At 43.4% G+C, this 22,976-nt stretch overlaps 1 pseudogene; it reads right to left on the bottom strand.

Moving 5' to 3' along the window:
* Positions 1-12,156: 12,156 nt before the first annotated feature.
* Positions 12,157-20,447, bottom strand: LOC128124202 (leukocyte immunoglobulin-like receptor subfamily B member 3; annotated as a pseudogene).
* Positions 20,448-22,976: the final 2,529 nt, after the last annotated feature.

Below are 22,976 nucleotides of genomic sequence, written 5' to 3'. Positions count from 1 at the left end.
CATTACATCTGCTCCTGGAGGCTGCAACTGTGCTCATGGGCAGAGCTACAGAGTCTGCCTAGGGGGACAGGAAACTAGTGTGGCTTCTGGAGGCAGGCACTCCTGATGACATAGTTGTACTTCATTGGTCCGGCAGTAAGGGGAGCCTTCTCCTCACACACAAGGTTTTGACTTCCACAGTGCTGTCTCTAGGCCAGGAACTAGACCCTCTGAAATCAATTCTTGCATAGATAATTGTAGCTGAAATTTTCCTGGTCCTTCCTGACCCACGGTCAGGACAAATCTCTCTCACCCACCAGTCCCTCAACCAAGGAAGCACACAGAGACTTATATTACTTATAAACTGTACGGCCTTGTAAGGCTTCTTGCTATCTAGTTCTTATATCTTAAATTAACCCATTTCTATTAACCTATACTTTGCAGCATGGCTTATGACTTACTGGTACTTTACATGTTGCTTGTCCTCGAGGTGGCTGGCAGTGTCCCCTCCTCAGCCTTCCTGTCCCCAGAATTCTCCTCTCTCTTTGTCCCACCTATACTTTCTGCCTGGCTACTGGCCAATCAGCACTTTATTTATTAACTAATCAGAGCAACATCTTCACAGCACAGAGAATATCCCACAGCACCTCCCCTTTTCTTTTTTTCAAAAAGAAAGGTTTTAACTTTCACATAGTAAAATTACGTATAACAAAACAGTTATCAAGTAAGAATTACAGTTATAATATCTAGTCTATTTGTATTTGGCAAAATTAAAGAGAATATTCTATCTATCCTATATTTGTGAGTCTAAGGTTTCATATCTAACTTATCTTTTATCATGACTAAGTATATTACAACTATCTAGTCTTCAACTGCACCAAGGGCCTCAGAAGGATATAATACTACCTGAGAAATGGGAGTAGGAGGCAAGCAACTTTCAGGAGTCTTGCAAGACTAGACAGAGACAGTCTCAGCCTGGACAGTCATCCAATGTTCCTCTGTAAAGTTGAAGCTTCTGTCTTCAGCCCAAAGGCCTAGAGTCTCTCAGTCACTTCTCTCTGTGTCCTGTAGAATGTCTGGCAGTTTCCTCTGTGTAGCAGGAACCTGAAGAAGCATTTCACCAAGCAAAGTTCAGTGGTCACCTTCCTATGGGTCCTGTATGTCCAGTCAATCAAGCAGTCCAGGAAAGAACAGTTTCTTGCCCAAATGGCTATTTTTGCCAAGAAGAAGATAAACTCCATATAGAGTGTCTTCAATGCCCATCCTCCTCTCTGAAGTAAATCGGTGTAGCCAGGAGCAGACATGTCTCACTATCCAGAAAGTCTAAAGTTTTAAAACATTTTAAATGCCATATTCTGGAGGTCTTTGAAGTGTTTGAAGATTACATACCTAAATGAATTATATCTATGTATACCTAGAATACTTAATGTGACTATAAGTTTCACTATCATAGAAGACTAATTATTAATCTGTACTTTTTACTTATCCATTACAATCTAAATGAGTTATATAAACATACCTCAAACGAGAGTAGAAATATATATATATATATATATACAGTAAAACAAAATGAACTTTAAATTTGTATCAATAAACTAAAATCCATAGCAATGTAAAACATTTTAAACAAGTTGTTTGTTCTCTAAAAGTAGGCTCATTAATCTACCCTTTCATCCTACCACATCTACACTATCCCCTTTTCTTCTTTAGAAAGAGATTGCTTTTATAATCACCCTGCTTTGAATAAAAATATTGGTTTTTCTCTGTTCCCCACCAGAGGGCTCTTCTGATATGGGACAGAAAAATCTCTTAACCTTTTTTTTCCAGCAATATGTTTGAGTTTAGGAAAGGAGTGAGCCAATTCTATCTCCAAAGCCAGCTTGGTATATTTGGGAATTTGGGCATAGCTTTTCATACTACTTCCTGCTGGAAGAGGGTGCTGTGCTCTTATGGGGACATAAAAAAATTAGGATTATGGAGTAGTCTGTGAGGGTGTATTGTCTGAGCCAGTTGCCTTGAAACCATTCTGGACATTGGATCATCTGGGCCATGGTGTCATCGGAGACTTTTCAGGGGGTCTTGGCTGGTCAAACCTGATGTATCTTAACCTGGAACAAATCCATAGCCTCCTGTCTTTAGTTTTTAAAACGGTCTATTTCTTTATATAACTGTATATATCACCCATCCAATATTGCTAAGAGTCTTAGCTGGGGTCACCCTTGTAGATTTGTGTGAGTTTACCTTGCATCAGATTTCTATCTGATGCCGGAATGCCACCCCTCCCCCCCATGAAGACATCACAATGTCTTTTGATTTAAGGCTCCCAATCTCTTCCCCAATCCATTGCACTTCCCAAACACACCTAACTTCCTATTCTCCCTCCCTCCATTCAGTACAACTTGTGCTTTCCTTGTATGTTTGGACTCCCCAGGGGTCACAACCCTAAAAAAAACATTTCTCCCACACGAAGGAGCTATCAGATGCCAATAGTTATTCCACTATGGGTGGGATATCTTGCCCATCTCTCATCTGATGCTGGATTTGGTCTGTAGTGATTTTATATGGGGATTGTAGATACTATCACAACACTGTGAGCTCAGAAGTGCAACTTTTAGGTGGTGTTCCTGTAGTCATCCAAAACCTTCAGGCCTTACAGTCTTTCAACCTTCTCTTTTGTACTAATCCGACACTAGGAATGTGCCACATGAGGAAAATTCTCTAACTCAGCAGTATGTTAAATGATGGGCCTGGGCACACACATATTCTGAGAATGAGATAGATGTAAGTAAGTATTTCCCACTTTGTTCCTGAGACCAAAAACAAACAAAAATCCATGATTGCTTCTTGCATGTCTCTCCATATGTGTAATTTATTAAATCAGAAAAATGATAAGTTTGTAGAGTAATCTCTTGAATCCTCACACACCTGGTTTTGATCCCCAGCTCTGTTTAAACCTGATATGGTGGCTCATTTATCTGATTTCAGCACTCACTAGGTGGATGTAGGAAGATTAAGAGTTTAAGGCCATTATGCAGTGACTTTGATATTATCCCAGGCTACATTGGGTCATTTCTCACAAAACAAAGGACAGGTTTCCTAGAGTATGTGGTAAACATGATTAAGTACATTTTATGCATGTATTTATCTTCAGAGAACAAATGAACAATATATTTACCATATAGCTTCCATACTGGGAATATATCCCAGGCAGTTAATTATATTAACTTCTAAGGGGCCAATTCTAACCTAACTGCTGCATTTTATGTACCTCTGTGATTAGTCATGCCCAGTGTGCTACATGGCTATGGTGTCTCTTTCCTATTAATTTCATGGATAGCTATTTTTCCTGACATGATAATAGGTTATAGGTCTGGAAATGTGAACAGGCAGGACATTCAGTGCTGTGAGTTGAGTCACATCCTCCTCCCCAGAGGCATGAGTCTCAGCAGGAAAAGGTGCTGTGCTCTCTTTGCCTCAGATGAATCACAGGTACAGTTGGTATTTATTAGTAATGTCTGAAGCAGATTGGTTAGATGTAGAGACATGGTAGAGGCATAATATTTGTGGTGGATATGAACTCCTCTGTACATTAGGCCATTCTTGTTCTCCAATCTGAACCCATGGATGAAAATCAATTGAAACCCACACACCAAAGTCACAGAACACATAGTGAGATGGATTCTGCTGGGATATTCCTGCAATCCCATGTGTCCATCAGAGTTTTCCAAACTGAGTACAGCTCATGTTTCTTCTCAGGAACAGTATTCTTGTGGAATGTAGGGGGAGTTTCTGTCCAAATCAACCTCAGCTTGGACAGGATATATATGGCAGTGTCTTGAATGGGATTTTTGTGTGTGACTTCCTTGGCATCCACACTGTACTCAGGTTTTCATTGGTTTGGTCAGTGATTGGATTCTGTTTTTCTCCAACTAGGTTCAAATGTTCACTACAATTGTTTGATCAAATTTTGTTTCTTTATCTCTTTGAGGGGACATATTTCCATTTGATTCTCTGAATGAAACACAGAACAAAAACACATATGAGAGAGGAGAGTTTAATGTTTTCCATTCATTTTTGAAATTGTTTATTTATAGTTATTGTATGTTTGCTCTGCATGTGAATCTGCATGTTAAAAGAGGGCATCGAATCCTATTATAGATGGCTGTGAGCCTGAAATCAGGACCTCTGGAAGAGCAGCAAGTGTTCTTACCACCTCAGCCATGCCTTCAGCCTCAGTGTGTTCCATTCTTAAAACAGCCTTGATTTATGGTGTAAATCATTGTTGATCATGTATATCATTCCTCTTCCATTCCAGGGTGAATTACCTGATAATATTCAGATCAGGGTATTGTGTTTATCCTGGGAAAGGTAGAAAATGTCCATTCAGCTCCGTAACTGATGAAACAATTCCTGTTCTCTCCTAAGAACACCATGGGAACTGGCTGCATTGACAGAGAAGGCTTTATTGAGAGCTGTTTAAGAGAGAAGGGTGGGAAATGAACTTCCTACTTTGTTATCAGCTGAAATCTCAGCATGGCCTGAATCTGAGAACTTGTACTTCTGTGTTTCCTCTCAATTACCCACTCCCATCACACTGCTATATAACCTCTCTCCATCCGGGACTCCAATACTTTCTAATGTCATCACATCCTGGATCTGCCAGTGGCACCAGTGTCATCTCTCAGCCTCTGACTAGACTGGATGGACTCCTTGCCTGTGACAGATTGTTCAGCAGCTCTTTCATGAAGGGCACTGTGTGTACCACAGATTTTTCATTCTCCCCCTGAACTGCTCACTGATGTCAACAGGAAGTCATCCTGAGGGATTCTAGTCTAGAGAATTTGGCTAGCGAATGTGAGGAAATATGTTTCTTCATCTTTGGACATAGTACCTTTTATAGCTGACATCAGAAAGACATTTGAACACCTACCTGTCTCTCAAGAACCCAGGGCAGGTTCAGTCTGGATCTCTAGCAGTGAATTCCTGGATAACACTGTTGGGATGATTAGCCATGGGCAGTGGGTTGAATCTTTCACTATACCTGACCACTTTCACCTTCTGATACAAAGATCCCTCCCTCTCATATACTGATAAAGGATAATTCAGCTCCATTCAATAACATTTCATCTGTGACTCTCATCTTCATGTCTTGACATAATTAGTTCAGGTTTTGGACTTTCTCACATGTGACTAGGAGCTATACAGTGTTACTGGGCTAAGACTAGACTTGTATATTTTTTATTGCAGTAGGTAGAGCATGTGCCTGTGCCCATGTGGGTCAACATTTGGTACCTAGGATGAATATGATAAGTGTCTGTTGACATGGTGTGAGCCTAAGCTGCAAGAACACTCATGATCTGCTCTCCCTTGGAAAGAGTGAAGCTTCTAAAACTGTACTGTGACCAACACAGGAGGGTCATGGTTCTTCCTCAGGTCACCAAGTGGCTGGAAAAGACTGACAGTTACAGAGTACTGTAGAGTTCTGGAAGGAGACAGCATCTGCCAGGGCTGGACTGTGATGGGGACTCCTGGAACTGGTTCCTTTCTCTCTTGAGGACAGGGTTATTGTCAGGACCATCGAATACCTTTCCTCTGTTATAGTGATGGACAAGTGTCACTGCTCTCTGATGAGACAGTACCTCTATTATGGAAACAATGAAACAGACCAGTGTAATTATCTTACATGAAAAGGATCATAAAGTTAGTCTTGGTCCTAAGATGGTTTTCTTTTTGTCCTGCCCAAAACTTTGAATTTACTCCTGTAAGGAGTGAATGACTGTGTCTCCAGAGTCCCCAGACACCAGGGGGTCATAGATTCTACACAGAGTATCAGTGTGTGTCTCAGGCTAAATGGTTGGTTTGAGTGCTTGCCTGTCAGGAAATCAGAGACTGGGTCCTACTGCATTCTCAAACTATATTCAGTTTCCAAATTTTCTTCGTAACCACCCTTTTACCTGGCTGTCATGTGAAGTTTTTTACTGATACTTATAGTATATCCTCACAGTTCACAAAGCAGATCAAGGGACAGAGAGTTGCTTCAGTGGTCGAAAGGATTAGCTGCTCAGCCTGAGGATGATGTTACTGTTTCCAGCATGCACTTGATATATATTAAACCATGAATGAAAACAATTCCAGTGGATCTGATGCCCATGTCTAATCTTCACAGACACCAGATTATACATACATTGAGCTAAAACACCACAATATATAATATAAAAGAAATTAATCTTTAAAAATATGATAAAAATATCTTTCTTAGGTGTTCCCAACTGCTTTTCCCTTAGTTGATTTCAGACCCAGTCAAATTATTAGCCAAGATGAGCCATCACAGCTGGCTTTTGTATTCTCCTGACAATTTTCTGATTTTGAATTTGGAATATTGTTGCCTCATTGCAAGCTCTCTCTGAACATCTCTTGTTTAACAGGAGAGAGTGAAATAACAAATATTTCTGGCACTAACTTCACTATTTTATTAGGCAACATAAAAATAATTTAAGGAAGATATCACAGCAGCATGACACACTGAGCAGGTTCCAAGTCATACCAACAGAACTGGTTGTCCTAAGTTCCGACTGTCTGTCACAGAGCATGCCACCTCCCAAAAGTGGGTTCTGAGTTCCATTTGAAAACCAAGACCAATAGCTTCTCTAGGCACTCAAGAACCCAGAAGATGTGATATTCCCTTAACATATTATGATAATGATGTGAATTTAGCAAGCATACCATGCTTTTCCACACAATTGTGTAAGGCCCTTGAGTTATAAACTAATTCATTATGATACAGGTATTTCAAGGGCCACAGTCCAGCCACTACAGCAGCTGAGTTGCAGGCCTGGAGTTCCATGTAGGAATGGAATTGGCCATTCCCTTTGTGAAACCACAAGGCCAAGAAATACATTCCACTGGAGTAAGGTGTCAAGAGTATTAATCTTGGAGATTGCCAGCTGAGCAATGAAAATGGGGATTTTATTTTTTCTATGAGGAAACTAACTTTATCTCATTTTATAAACTCCAGTTTTCTTTCACACAGTTTTGAAAGAATAATTTTACTGAGTGAATCAATTGGACCTAATAAATTAATGCTAAGCTACATAAGACTTCCAACTCCAAGACATTACTTAAATAGATGGATTTTTACTTTAATAATAATATTCTGACCACAAGGCAACGGTGCTCTCTGTTGGACTTGATTTCCATTTCTGAACAAGAACTCTTTCATGAACTGGCCTCAAACCCAGCATTTGTTTGGATCAGCATTTTCTCCTATTTTTTCCCAGAACAGTTCTTCTTCATTATCCACGAAGCCTGAGCTGTTCTTGCTATAGCCAGATAAGGACCTGGTTACCCTGGCAACATGCCTCAACTATGACTGCCTAAAACCCTGGATGCTTCCAAGGAATGTGGTTTCAATGAGTGGACAGGGGATGTCACCAAAGTCCTCTGTTGTGGATAGATTCATGGGAATCATAGGCAGAATCCTTGATTCCCTTTGAATTCCCTGCTAAAAAGCAGAGCTTGTTAAAAAACCTGTGTATGTTGTGTTCTGCTGTGGAAAATTACATCAAAAGCTGAGGCTTTTGGATTTTGTTTTGATTGTACGGATAATAATTTATGGAAACTTGTATATATTCCTTTACTCTTTGTTTTAAATTGAAAATAGATTTTTTTCTTATACAGTATATTCTAATTATGATGTCCTCCTCTCCATCTCCTCCAAGTTCCTACATATCTCGTTTTTCTCTATGACTTTCCCAATCTGATAGATGTTCCTTCCAGGTGAGTTTAAGTTTGCCCTTGCTGAAAGACAAGAGATCTGAGAAGGAATCACCTGGAAAGATTCCAGTTTTTTAGAGAGATTACTAAGTTTTTCCCAAAACTTCTGTTCCATGTTCTTGGCTTCATGGTCAAGAGGAAACTAATTCTGATGGTACAAGGTTTTCATACAGTGACAATGTCAGTAGAGCAGAGATTTTTGTTTCATCTACATCACCTCAGGGAAAATTCTTCCCTGCCACTCAGGGCTTAAATCTAAGCTGTCCACAGGAATCTTTTTCTGCCTGTTTTCCTCATAGTGTTTTTTTCATGATGCTGATTCTTCCCCAGGAGTCTGTGTTCAGCGTCCCAAGAACGAAGCTCCTCTGTCTTGTTGCTTTTCTGTCTTACCCTAAGTTGTTTCTACACTCTGTTCCTATATTCTACCTTACCCTAAATTTCTTCTTAGCCAATATTCCTAATTCTACTCTTATTCTAAATTTCTACTTACACAATATTCCTACATGTAATCTGATATTTTTACTTAAATTTATAGATAGAAATTGAGAAAGAAACCTAAACAGAGAGAGAGAGAATATTCAAAGCAGCCTCACTTTGAATTTTGACATTTCTATGAGCCACATAACTTTTACTCCTGAAAATAGAATACCCATGCATTAATTTATACTACAACCCCAGACATGCCCAAACTGCTTCTCACGGTGTGCCCAAACTCTCCTTTCACCAAGTCCCTGTCCCTGTTCAGGTGCTGTCTGTGGGAGGCCCACTCCCACTTTTTCCCCAGGCATGAGGAAAATTTAGATAGAAAGATAGAGGGAAAAGAAGACAGAAAGAAACACAGGATAGTCTGAGGAGGGTCTAGATCAACATCCACAGGCCCCTTCTGTCTCTTCAAAGGAGCTTTTCATAGGAATGCCAAGGGATGGGGTAGAAAGCCTCCCCCTAGTTCGGGAAACCTTCCAATCTTCGCATGTGGTCAAGTCATCTCTTAATTCAGTCCTGCTAGGTTTAGCAAGCTCAGATCTTACTAGAAATCCTCTGTGAACCTCCACAATTATGTGTGTTTTTGTCAACATAATATTTTATTGGTATTTTGGGTGTTTTACATAATAGACCCTGATCACACTCACTTTCCTGTTTTCCCAGGCCCAACGCCTCTCTTGTGTCCTCTCACAAAATAAATAAGAAAATAAAAAAAGCCCAACTTGTATTGCCTATGTACACACTGGAGCCTGGCCAAATTCCAGTGGCCAGCCCCTCAAAGAAAACTGAGTCCCTCCTGATCCCTACTACTGCCAAAAGCCATCAGTTGTGAAGATATACACTTCAGGATCCCTATCACAACTTTTAAGAGTTCTCTTCAGTAGCTACTAGTCTGTTTCTCTTTGGAGTGGTTGAGGTATGAGGATGGGGAGTTGTTTGGAGGGATAGGAGAGAGAGTTTATCACAGAAGACTTCTGTCTCTGATTCTTAACTGTGAATCTGCAGTTATCAATACCACCACCAAGCAAGCTTCCCTGCCTTTTACAGTCATTGACATGATGGATCATGGGCTTCCACATGATTTCTGGTGATAGTACAGACAATGGACATCAACATAGCCCTCAGCAGCACCATGGGTCAGAGATATCCACATAGCTTCCAATGGCAACATGTGCAACAGACACGACCAGGACTTTAGGTGATAGCAGAAACCATGAACATCTACATGGAATTCAGTAGTAACAATGACCACTGATTTCAACATGGCCTCTAATAGGAAGCGAGATCATGAGCATCCAGGCAGCCTCCAGCCACAGCACAGACAACAGATTCCATTATGAGCCTGGGCAGCATCCAGGCCATGGATATTAACAAGGCCTCTAGTGGCCAAAACCAGTTTTCTTATCCCAGTGCCATGTGAAGCTATGGTTTCAGAAGCTCAAGCCAGGACCAGTGGCCTACTGCTCTCTTCAGATCCACATGTATAACTCTTGGCCCCTTCTCTAGCAGTGTGTCTATCTGCATGCCACCATGTTTCTCCCCATGCTCATAGTGCACTAGTCCCCTGAACTGTCAACCATTTCTACTTAAATGCTTCCCTTTATAATATTTCCATGGTCATGGTGTCCCTTACAGCCACAAAAACCCTAAGGAGGCCAAAGATCATGTGTTTGGAGCTAGAGGACCATGCTGGATCACTGGAATTGAACAACTGAAGACAATAAGTCTCCTTCATCCAGACTTTATCACAAGTCAGTAGCTCATGGTGGAGTCCCTTGAGTCCTTTCCTGACCCATAATTAACTGCTGACAGGCCAAGTATTTTACATACCCAGTGGAGGCTGCAACATTCACATTTGCAATGTCAGGGTTAGACACAGAAGATAACATTTGCTGGCCTGCCCAATATTCTGGCTCTTACATTCTTTCTGCTTCTTCTTTCATGATGTACATATGTAGCAATGTCGACCATGAATTTTTTTCCATGCCTGTATCCAAATGATACATATCCATATCATCATTCATCAGGTCAGCTGTCCTATCAACAGCTTCTGTCATTTGCTCCTTCATATCTTCATATGATTACTCCCAATAAAAAGCATATTCAAAAATTTCTATCAATTCATAGACTTCATCAAATTCTATTGAATTTACCATTGGGTCCACAGAGAGAAGAAATGTCCCCTCTTGGTGAGGGTTTACTTCCTATCTTTCTAAAGTACGTTTTTAATGGAAAGAATTGCATCACTTTCATTCTCCCTTTCTGCTCTTCATCCCCACCACCCCCATGCCATCCCTCGAAGCTTATCCATGCCCCCTCGCTCAAGGTGATAACCTTTTTTCTTTGTTATTATTACTATATATTCGTGCCTGTGTGTGTTCATATACACTAGTACAACCTGATGAATCAGTTCTCTTTTGTTGTTTATGTCTATATCATTTCAGAGTATCAATACCACATCTAGAAAGTCTATCTTTACAGCAACTGGAGATTATCACAAAAATCCTCACTGGGACACAATTCAGAGATCAACAGATTATGGGGATTCCAGCCCCATCAGGTACAGCTACATCACAGCTCCTGATTCTATGACACAAGGGACATCACAAAAGAGGGGACAGAAAGAATGTAAGAGCCAAAACATCAGGATATCACCAGTGAAATAATTTCTCCCAGAAAGGGCTTGATTGTTTTTCTAGAAATGAACAAGATCAGAACAATGCAGTATCAAAGAACATATTAATATGGAAGAGGAAACTTTTCATGGTGTCCCATGCTTAGACAGGGAACTACTGTCAACTAATGACCACTAGAAGAAGGAGAATTAGTTTCTCGAAGAATGTCCCTCTGGAATTTTTCAGATGAATGCAATGCCATTGGACAAGCTAGTCATCATCTTACTACTACAGGAAAAGCTATTGCCTCTCAACCTATTATTCTGGAACCAATGTATATACTGTATTTTCTATTTTGTGATCAGAATTGTTGAGAGTTTGTACCAACATATACAGATTTTATTCATAGTTATTTCTTAGGTTTTTATTACTTTATTTATTTACTGGATGTGGGTAGCATACCAGAAGTTATGTGGAGATCCAGAATCACTCATGAGAGTCAGTGTTTTTCTTTCCACTATGTGTTTCCTGCTGATTAAACATAAGAAATCAGCCTTGGTAGCAAGTGGCTTTACCTACTGAGATATCTTATTGACCCTTGTTTATTTATTTTTTGAGACAGGGTTTCTGTATCTCGTCCTGGCTTTTGTGGAGCTTACTTTGTAGTCCAGGTTGGCCTCAGACATTAAAATTATGCAGTCTCTACCTTCTAAGTGCTTAGATGAAAGGCATTGGCCACCAAGCCATCCCTGTTTATTTACTTTAACACAAGGGTTAGTGTGTTCCCACCTGGCCTCTTAGTCCTATGGTATGTAGCTGAAGATTAATTATATTGACCTGATGGTCCTCCTGTCAACACCTCCATAGTGCTAAGATTTGGGGTGTATACCACCACACTCGGCCTTTGGAGGCTAATGTTTGAAGCATGTCCCAGTCTGGACTCTAGGCTAACATGAAATTCACTAGTTATCACAAGATGGCCACTAAACAAAGGTAATTCTCCTGCTTCAGCCTCCCTTGGGTTTGGATTACAGGTCTCTGCAACTGTGTGGGTAAGATTTCCTGTTTCATTGCATTGACGAGTAATGTCATTAAAATTAGTAGTTAATATAAGAGCTCCCCTCCTATTTAATTTGATTTCAATTAATAATTGAGAAATCTCCTGCTTTATTTCCAAAATATGAAACGTTAGTCAAAATGCAGATGTTTTCCCAAAAATTCCAAGAATCCCTTAGAGGTCTCCGTTAAGCATCCTTGCAGGCAGAGGGTCATTACTTTCTGTTCTTTCGAATGGTCTCTGGGTTAGTTACTGCAAAACCAGTATATAGACTGGCTCCTCTGGGACATTCCCTGCCTGCGAGGGAGGGGGTGCAGCTGTCTCCTGTCTGAGCTTCATGTTGCACAGCTGGGCATTGGTCACTTCCTGGGGCTCTTCAGATTGTGCAGCCTGCAGTGGGAGAGAGTGAGAGGAAATACATGTCTTGGGGGAACAAGGAGGACTAGGGAGGAACAGGACCCGCCTGAGTGTCCATCACTCTGTCCTTTTCTGCTTGTCCATCTTTTGTGTCCAGGACTTCTCCTAACATGACAGAAGGTAGGACAGCTCCTGCCCTCCTGAGCCTGGAGGGTTTCACCTTGGCATGTATATCACCCAAGGGGCCTGCCTCAGTTGGTCTCTGTAGAACAGAAGTAGTGAGGTACAGATAGTGTATCCCTGTTCCCCTTGGGATCTCCTCTGGTCAGGTCTTCACAGCATGGCCAGACTGAGCTGTTTAGGCTTCCTTCCTACAGCTCCGGCCTCTAATCCTGACACTCTAACCCTTGCTGTCTTGCCTCCAGCCACACAATCCAACTTCTAAAAACTAATGTTTCTGGGGGTGGGGAAGATGGCTAGCTCAGTTGTTACCATCACTGGCTGCACTTGCAGAGCACCCAGGTTCCCACAACCCACATGGTACTCTGCAATCATTTGTGATTCCAGTTCTAGGAATGTGACATGCTTTTCTGACCTCTGCAGCACCAGGGAGACAGGTGATATACAGAAATGCATGAACGCCAAACACCCATACACACGAAATGAACTATAAAATGAAGTGATTCTCCCCAATTTCCTTTGTCCTGCCGAGTCCCCTGCCTACAGTTGCTGGCCCCTTAACTGTCTCTGTGGACTTGTCCATGTGGGTTTCCTCCTCAGATGACACTTTTCAGAGTCCTCCCTTGTACTTCACACTGGACCTCTGTTCCCACATACTCCACCCACTTCTTCTGCTTGGTTTTCCCAAACACTTGGCACTGCACACACTCTGCATTTATTACCATGTTGATTCATGGTGATGAGGGAGTGTGCTCTGTTCTCTAACTCATATCCATGTAGTGAGCTGATAAGGAGGGGCTTTCTTGTGAAGCTGTGTCAGTGAATAGGGGTATTGGGAGGATCTGGATTACTTAGTCCTGTAACCTCTGATTTCTTAGGTGCATATTAACAACCAGACTGATGCTGAGAAGCCAAAGAGGTGACATGAGGGAGGAAGCAGATGGTCCCAGGAAACCAAGGGTGAGTGAGGCCAGAGCACACAGGAGGCAGATGTTGCTTGCAGAAGGGAGTGGTCACCTCTGGGTGTTGCTGAGGGCTCAGAGAGGAAGAACAAATAAGGACTCCTGGACTAATCTGGGACCTAAGTCCTTAGCACTGCCAATAGAGACAGGGACCTCACCCAACTGTCCAGCTCCACACCATGCTCAGGCTGCATTTTCTCCACTGAAGCATCTGTCATAGAAGAACAAAAGAATGTCTTCAGAGAAGAGTCTAGGGCTATCTCAGACCCCTGGTTTCCTGCATGCCCCAGGTGGGACCAGGGAACAGGGCATGTTATGATATCCCTTAGTTCATAGTGTGAAGTTCAAGCCCAATTAGCAAAGACCCCAGAGCCTCTCCACCACCCCTGAAACGCTGAGTCCTCAGACATCTCCCTCCTCAGGACCCTCTTTATCTCACAAAGGTTTTCTTCCTGGGTGTCAGCAGCTGAGTTGGATCTGGAAAGACAAGAAGATGTCAGTTGGCAGTGAGGTGTGTCAGGAAGGTAGGGGACGATGTCTCGTGCCATGAGTTACCTATTCTGGGGACCTCTGTTCCTGTTTACTGGCTCTGCAGCTCCTGCAGGAAGTTGCAATTCTGTCTCTTTCTGGGCTGAAAGAGAAAGAAGGGTCTGATCTAGGAGGGTAGTAAGCTACACTCCCATGCATATTTCCATGTAAAGAAGGAAAAGAGCTTCATAACACAGGCATGAGTTAGCAAATGTCCCAGGACATGGTAATGCTCACAGAACACCCAAATCTCACAGGTTCTGAGAGCCCGTGTTTTGTTATCTGAGATCTGTGTTTCTAAGCTACTGTTCCCCTATTAGAGGTGTCCCTAGTGCTAGTGTTCTGATTCCCTTCTTAGATGGCCCACAGGGGAGCCTACCACCATCTGAGACCCCAGAAACCCACACCCTACTCACCTTCCTTCCTGCATTTGCCCTGTTTCCTTTGCCTGAGGAGGAAGATGAGGATGAAGAGCAACAGGAGGAAGGCCACAGATGCTCCAATCAGAGCCTGGAGGTATTTTTCCAAACCTGAGGCATAGGAGACATCATAAGAGCGGATGCTTGCTGCTTATCTGAGCACCCACAGTGTGCCAGGCCCATGCTGTACCTTTGCAAACACCATCTCCCCTCCTCACAATCGTGCCACAGGAATTGTCTGTTTTCCTGTCCAGCCCGTTCACCTGCCTGAGATCACCTGACTGGAAGAGGAAGAGCTGGGAGTTGAACACAGGGACTCTGATGTCCAGCCATGTTCAACACACCAGAGCTGAGGATCACAAGCTGGGAAGGAGGAGCTGGAATGCCCTACCATGACCTTGTGCCCCACACTTGCACATGTCACCACCACTGTGGGACAGCCCCAATGCAGAATCAGGTTCTGGAGTCCTCCTCTATCAGGAAAGACATCAGTACAGGAAGACAGACCAAAGCAGACAGAAACTTAGACATATGGGCCAGGATTCTCACCTTTATAATCAAAGAAACAGCAGCCATCCCAGAAAGGAAGGGCTTGGCCAAGTCAGCATCTCAAGAAACAGCTGTTTCAAGCCTATAACCAGCTATTCCCAATCTGGATCCCACATTCCAATAGAATATTTAGTTTTCTGGAACATGACTCCATGCAGGTGAGTGGTTTATTCTCAGAGTCTTTATGACGGATGGGGAGGTGAATGTATGGGTTCCCTGCTCTCCACCTCATCCTCTCCCCTCAATCTCTAGTCTGAGACTAATCTTTTCTCTCTGGGTGCCACCTTTTGTAGCCTAAACTTAATCTTGTTTTTCTGGAGTTTCAGTTGGGATTTCTGCTTGACTCCCAAACTCAAAAGTTGAAATGAGAGAGAATGAAGACTTCATTGGGGTGAGGCAGCCTGGGGATGGAGCATACTCCCTGCACTGAGGTCCCTGATACTTACCAGCTGTTGTCATGGGCCTTGAGGGTGGTGGGCTGGAGACTCCAATGGGTCCTAGGAAACAGAACAACAAATAGATGATGGTTAGATGCTAACCCAGGAGTCCTAACTCTTCTCTCCTTGTCGCACATCTGTCTTGGAACCTCCCCATGATTCTCATGCTGTCTATCCCTAACCTAGATTGCAATAGAGGATGGAGTGGACATTACTTGATAGGCCATCACTGGCATCCACTTTTCTACCAGGGAAATTGCCTTCTGACTAACCCTTCCTACTGTCTGCCAAGTCAAGAGCTCGCTTAAGGTTTGAATTGTGAGTCAGCCTGACAGCTCAGGGCCACCTCACCTGAGACAATGAGCTCCACGGGGGCACTGGCATATGACAACAGGTATGGTGATGATTTTTGAGAACCATAGCACCTGTAGCTTCCTGAAAGGGCAGAGGTCACAGCACTCATGGAGAATTCTGCCTGGAAGTGCTGATCTTGGATACTTTGATTTTAGTCGCTGGGTTTGATGGACTGCCTCCTCCTTGTACAGAATGAAAGTGTTCACTCTTTCTCTTGACCAACACAGAAGGGTCACGTTGTCTCCTGGATGTACTGTTGAGTTAGGCTTCACTGAGAGGAAAGCAGGGAAGAAAAGCTGTCCTAAAGAGAAGAGGAATGATGAGAGGCTGTCTTCATTGTTCTGAGCTGAAACCATACATGGGTATCCCCTAAGTACCAGGGATTCTCTCTCTTTTCTCTGACTGAGCTCCTCTCCTACTGTCCTGTCTCTTCATCAGTTCCTGCATCATTTCTTTGTCCCTTGTCTCAGCCATCGCCTCTTAGGAGTCCCATGAAATTCTATGCAGAGGATGTTACCTGATCAAATCTCCTTGGTTGCTCACCTGAGATCAGAATGTCCAAGGTGTCACTGGAGGCTGACCACTCAGAGGAGAGGTTGTGTGCACCATAGCATCTGTATTGGCCTCCAGTAGAGCTGTTCACAGAGCCCAGTGTGAAGTTGGCCAAGGAGAGACCAGCCTCGGTCCATTTGTGATGATGCTGGGTGAAGTTAGTTGTGCCCACCTTGTACAGAAGAAATCTATCATAGTTGATGTCTGAGCAACACTGCAATGTGAGACTCTTTCCAGGGTCCAGGATATGGCCTTGGTGACTTAAAAGGGAGGGTTTCTTGGACAGCCCTAGAGGAAAGGTGACAGGCAAAGGACTGAGGAGCAACTTTTTACCAAACTCCTATCAGCTATCTTCCTGCTCTGCACAAGCCAATGCTTCTCTCCAGCTATGGGGCTCTGGCTTAGAAAACAGAATCTTCCTTTAGTCCCTCTCCAACAGCAACTTTCCAGGGGGACAGTGTCCTGCCAAAGACTTAGGCTCTCAACAAGACTGGTCAAGGATGGGGATGGCTCACCTGAGAAGTGTATTTCCAGAGGGTCACTGGGTACTGACCAGAACTGTGGGGTATCCTTGTAGTAGCCATAACATCTGAATGTTCCTCTGTGTACTGGGGTCACAGGACCCATAGAGAACATGGCTTGGTAGTACCCATTATGGCGTATATACTGTGAGTCCAGGGAGCTGGAGAACTTCTCATCTTCCTTGGAGAGAATGAACTTGTCATATGCCTCAATGAAACACACTGGAGAGTCATGTTTCCTCCTGTGGTCACCACATTGCCAGGCAGGGCTGACAGGATCGGTTTATTGTCTGTAGATTCCTGGGAGAGAAGGGGATAGCCTTTTACGTGGGCTCACTCAACCAAAATGTCCTCCAGGGCTAGGCTTTGGAAGGGAATACTTCTGAAAGCAGAGCCTGGTCCCGAGACCCTCACCTGTCACCACAAGTTCCAGGGGGTCACTGCGCTCTGACCAGCCAGCTGAGCTGTAACAGTAACAGCGATATTGTCCCCCATGTTGCTGTGTCACAGAAGGGATGGAGAACTTGGCCTTGTTCTCAGGCTTCTCTGGGGTCTGTGTGCCCCAGGATTCTGGGCTTCCCTCTTTATGCAGAACATATATTTCTGCATCTAGGCTCCCCTGACACCAGATGGTCACGGCACTCCTGGAGGCAATCACAGAGCCTGGCTCAGCCTTGATGGTGGGTTTGTGGAGGTTACCTGTAAGGAAGTAGGAGAGAAGGAGGTGGTTCTGGTTGAAAGTGGCACAGAGAAGGTCCCACGTGTAGATGGCAATTAAGTTGATACAAAGAATCAGAAAGCTCCATGAATATTAAACTCTCTCCTGGACCTCCTGGGTTTTTCTATCACTTTCTGCTTGGAATCTGTATCTCTGGTCCTTCTGTCTCCCCTGATCTGCATCAATGGACTGAAGAGCCCTGTCTCCTCACATACACCACACACCAAGGCCTCCCTCCACACTTCCATTATTTCAACATCACTCTGTGGAAAGGTTTGGATTCCTTACCTGAGAGCAGGAGCTCCAGGGGATCACTAGGTTCTGACCACACCTGTGGTCTGTTCAGGTCATTGCTGTAGCATTGGAATATCCATCTTTGACTGGAGATCACAGGGCCCACAGAGAATAGAGCCTGGAATTGTCCAGTTGAGGAATTATACTGTGAGCCCAGCATCCAGGAGAGCTTCTGTGGTCCTTCCTTAGTCAGAATGAACCTGTCATATTCCTCCCATGAGTCACATTGGAGGGTGACCTTCCCTCCTTCAGTCACCACAGGGCTGGGCTGGGCTGACAGGTTGGGTTTACTGTGTGCTCCTAAGAGAGATGCTAGAATCAGATTAATGTATCAGGCCTCATTATCCTACAGGACTGTGAGGAGTGAGGGCATCCCTGAGAGCAGACTCACTTCTGGAGAGTGAAGCCCAAAGATGACAAAAGTTTTTTCCTCTCACCTGTCACCACAAGCTCCAAGGACTCACTGTACTCAGACCATCCATCATGGGTCCGATAGCGACATTGATATCTCCCTGCGTGGTGCTGCTCAGTTTTTGTGATGGAGAATTCAGCCTTGTTCCCAGACTTTAGGAGAATTTCTGTGTGAACCGTGTATATTGACTTCCGTCTTTGTAGATAGAGTACTCTTTGGCTCCTGTTGTACCCTCACACAAGAAGGTCACATTAGTCTGTTTGGAGACCACGAGGTCTGGCTGTGCTCTGAGTACAGGCTTAGGGAGGGTCCCTGCAAGGAAAAGAGAAGCTAGGACCCAAGATATCCTTTCTCAGATTGAAAGTATCAAGCACATCATAGTTCATCCAAACCCAGGATCAGCACAAAGGTCCTGTTTTATCCTCATTGCCCAGGCATGTCTCCTGGGTAATAGAGGTATAACATATCAGGACAGCTGCATACTCACCAGTCAGCGTTGTGGTCCCAGGGCACAGAGTCAGTCCTGAAAGAGAGATCCCGGTGAGAATTTTGGCCCTGAACATGGAGCAGGTCCTCCCCTCCACAGAACCTCCTGAGACCCTGGGTTTTCCTGATGGGCCCGTGCTAGGCTGTGGGACAGGTTCATTCCTAGGTCACTGTATCACCTCCCCATCTTCACAGCTCACCCAGGCACAGCAGAGCTCTGAAGGTGAACATCATTACATCTGCTCCTGGAGGCTGCAACTGTGCTCATGGGCAGAGCTACAGAGTCTGCCTAGGGGGACAGGAAACTAGTGTGGCTTCTGGAGGCAGGCACTCCTGATGACATAGTTGTACTTCATTGGTCCGGCAATAAGGGAGCCTTACTCCTCACACACAAAGTTTTTACTTCCGCAGTGCTGTGTCTAGGCCAGGAGCTAGACCCTCTGCAATCAGCTCTTACATAGAGAACATTCCTACAACCCTGTCAATGTTGGCTGCATCTTCCTCATCACCCTCAGGTCCATACTGTAGCCATAAGGTGTGAATATTTCAAATAATACTTACAAATTTAAATGTGGTTTTGCCTTGTTGCTTCTCACATTTTTATTTGAAATACTTCCTCCTTTTCAACATTTTTTAAAGTCTCTTAGAAGGGTCTCAATGTGTATACTTGCATGGAATGGAATGCACAATCTTCTTCCTCCTGGTCTCAAGGGCTGGGTCACAAATGTGCACCTCTCTTTCTTGTTGTTAGCTCTTTTTTCGGATGGTACTTGCCAGTACAACTTTTAAATTGCATTTGTTAATTTTTCTAGTTACTCCTTTTTTAAGTGGTGTTCGTGAGTGTGTGTGTGTGTGTGTGTGTGTGTGTGTGTGTGTGTGTGTGTGTGTTTGTGTGCGCTCATGTGTATATGCCACAGATCAGGCAAAAAGTTCAGAGAAAAAATTCAGTGGTCAGTTTTCTCCTTGTATAATATGGATCCTGTGAATAGGAGTCAGACCTTAATGTTGTCCGCAGGCATCTATACACTGAGCCATCCAACAGGCCCAACACTTACCTATCCACTTTCTTTGTCCTTTTCCTTTGGTCAGAAAGTTTGTATGGTGACTGGGATCTTGGACCAAACAGGGATGTATATTATTTGACTCTCTTAGGGCGCAGGGTGTTGGTGTGGACACTTTCTTTTCATTGTTAGCCATACATTGGTGCAGGAGTTGGCAGTACTTGTGAGTAGCACTTCATCTTCTTGTCTCAGTTTTATTCTTGGTTAGGCTGGTGAAGGGATGGCTATCAGATGCCACCACACAGCCACAGCACCAGGTGCATGGTAGACTCCTGTAAGTTGTAGTATGCGAGGTGAGGCCACTCTCTATCCGCTGCTGGCAATATCTGCAGCTTCTGGTCAAGGGAGATGCTTTCTTGGTCCTAAATCTCAGCCTTGAGATTCTCAGTGTACTACTGAGTTCAACCTCAAAGGTAATGATTTTTAAAAAATTTTTATTAAGAAATTTTTATACATTTTTCCATGCAAATTACAGATTCCTTTCTCTTCTCTCCTCTCATCTCTCCCTCAGGTTCACTCTCCCAGCTCATGCCCCATTCCCTCCTCCAAAATGGTAAGGCCTTGGGGAGTCAGCAGAGCCTGGTACATTCAGTTGAGGCAGGTAAAATCCCCTCCTCCAGAATCAAGGCTGTGTAAGGTGTCCCACCATAGGTAATTAGCTCCAAAAAGGCAGTGCGGGCACCAGGAATGGATGCTGATCCTACTGTCATGGCGCCCCTTAAGTATATCAAGCTACACAACTGTCTCACTTATGCAGAGGGCCTAGTCCAGTCCAGAGGAGGCTCCATAGCTGTTGATCTAAAGTTCATGAGTTACTATTAGCTTGGTTCAGTTATCTCTGTAGGTTTCCCTATCATGATCTTGATGCCCCTTGCTCATAGTACCCCTCTTCCCTCTCTTTGACTGGACTCCTGGAGCTCAGCCTTTTGCTTGGCTATGGATCTCTGCATCTGCTTCCATCAGTTACTGGATAAAGGAAATGTCGTACATTTACACAATGAATTATTACTCAGTTGTTAAAAGGGATGGCACCATGAAATTTCCAGGCAAGTGGATAGAACTAAAAAAAATTCATCCTGAGTGAGGTAACCTAGGTACAGAAAGACAAACACAATATAGACTCACTTGTAAGTGATTATTCCTGTAAACTAAACGATATCCATGCCACAATCCACAGACCCAGGGATTCTATGTAACAAGGAGGGACCATGGGTGACACATAAATTTCCCTGAGAAGGGGAAGTAGAATAGATTTCACAGATGTACTAGGGACAAGTGGGGATGGGATCAAGAGGAATTACGTGGGGAATGGATGGAGACAGTACTAGAAGAGGTGACTGGAATTTGGGATATTTGAGGGATGAGGTAGAAACCCAGTGCCATAGAAACTCCCAGGAATCCATGAGGATGACCCCCACAAACTCTCCTTGTAATGGAGTGTACTGAACCTAAACCAGACATCTTCTGTTAGCAGACTGGTGTCTAACACAATCATCATCAGAGAGGTTTCAACCATCAATTGATATGAGCAGAAACAGAATCCCACAACAAATCATAGGTGGAGTTCTGAGGAACCAGCAGATGAGTCCAAGGAAGGAGTGTATGAGCCAGAATGGTTATGACCCCACAAGAAAATGGCTCACAGAATCAACTAAGCAGGGCCCTTAGGGGATCACAGAGACTGAACAAACTATCAGGGAATTTGTATTGATCTGACCTATGTACTCTGCATACATATTATGTTTGTGTAGCTTGGGATTCCTGTAGGATTACTAATAGTGGGGTCAGGTGTTGTTTCTGATTATTTTGCCTGCTTTGGGGAACCTTTTACTCCTACTGGGTTGTCTTCTTCACTCTTAAATTGAGGGATGTGCCTAGTTTTATTTTAACTTGATATCCCTGAGAGGCCTACTTTTTTCTGAAGATAATGGAGGAAGAATGGATCTGGGATTTAGGGGTTTGAGGGAGGACGGGGAGGAGAGGAGGGAGGGAAAACTGAGAATAGGGTGTAATATATGAGAGAAGAATAAATTTAGAAAATATCAAGACAAGCATTATGAATTAAAAAACCTCCAAAAATATCACTGAGTTCATTTTGTGTTGGCCTTCCACTGCTGGGCATGTGGCCTGCCCTTAAGTATGGTTTGTATATCAGTGTGACTTTGTTGAAAAAATTCTAATTTTTTTGCAACTATTTATCAATTGGAGACAGCTTCTGAGTTCGGGATGGTCACATTTCCTCATCCCCTCAGCACTGGAACACTATCCAGGTTAGACCTTTGCTGGCCCTGTACATGCTGTTATATTCTCTTTGAGTCCATGTTTGTATCAGCCTGTTCTGTCTGGAAGACATTTTTCCATCATCTCATCCATCTACTCTGGCTCTTATAATCCCTCCAAACTCTCTTCCTCACAGTCCTGGGCCCAGAGTGGAGGGATTTAATGCAGATACCCCATTAAGGATTCAGTGTTCCAAAGTCTCTTCCTGTACATTGTTCAGATGTGGGTCTCTGTATTAGCTACCATCTGTTGTAGGAGGAAACGTCTCTGATAAGACCTGAGCAAGACATTCAGCTAGGAATAGTGCATAGATCCATAGCCTATCTTGTCTCAGGTTTGGACCACTCAAACAGTGGTTGAGCTAAGATTGGTGGGCATTAGTAACACAATTTCCATGGGTGGCAGGTTGTAACCCTGGCTAGAGGATCATGACTTGGAGTGTGTGGAAGTTTAACTTCTCTAAGTTGAAATATGAAGCTCTTAAACTTTCCCCAAAAGCTGTTCGCACTCCTCTTGGGGGATTAATAACCTCTCAAGGAACTAAGAACTAGATGTGGAAACTGTGAACAGTACGTGATAAAAAGCACACGTGCAGTTAACCACAATGGGAATTTATAGAATCCACTGGGGCTTACTAAAAAAAAAAAAAAAAAAAAAGAGGTCAGGCTGGGTGTATAGGGAGGAGACAGTCTTCTCTATGAATTTTTTCTATTAGCCTAGAGTTTGCATGAGTTTTAATAGCAACACAGGAACATGCCAGGATCTTGGCCACATTTATATTTCCTATTTGTTTTAGATAGGGCATCAATTATTATTGATATTCATATGGAAGCATAAATTTTGTCTCTAGGGAATATCATTTTCAGAACAAATCTACTTCCTCATAGCTCGACCTACTAAACATTATCACATGGACTTCAAAGTCATGTGAAACTGTGAAACAATGAGGTTCTTTTCAA

The sequence above is a fragment of the Peromyscus californicus genome, unplaced genomic scaffold (genome assembly GCF_007827085.1).
Source record: "Peromyscus californicus insignis strain IS unplaced genomic scaffold, ASM782708v3 Scaffold_4__1_contigs__length_199733344, whole genome shotgun sequence".
Taxonomy (NCBI): domain Eukaryota; kingdom Metazoa; phylum Chordata; class Mammalia; order Rodentia; family Cricetidae; genus Peromyscus; species Peromyscus californicus.
Note: the sequence above shows the minus strand (reverse complement) of the source record. Positions and strands in the feature narration are given on the sequence as shown.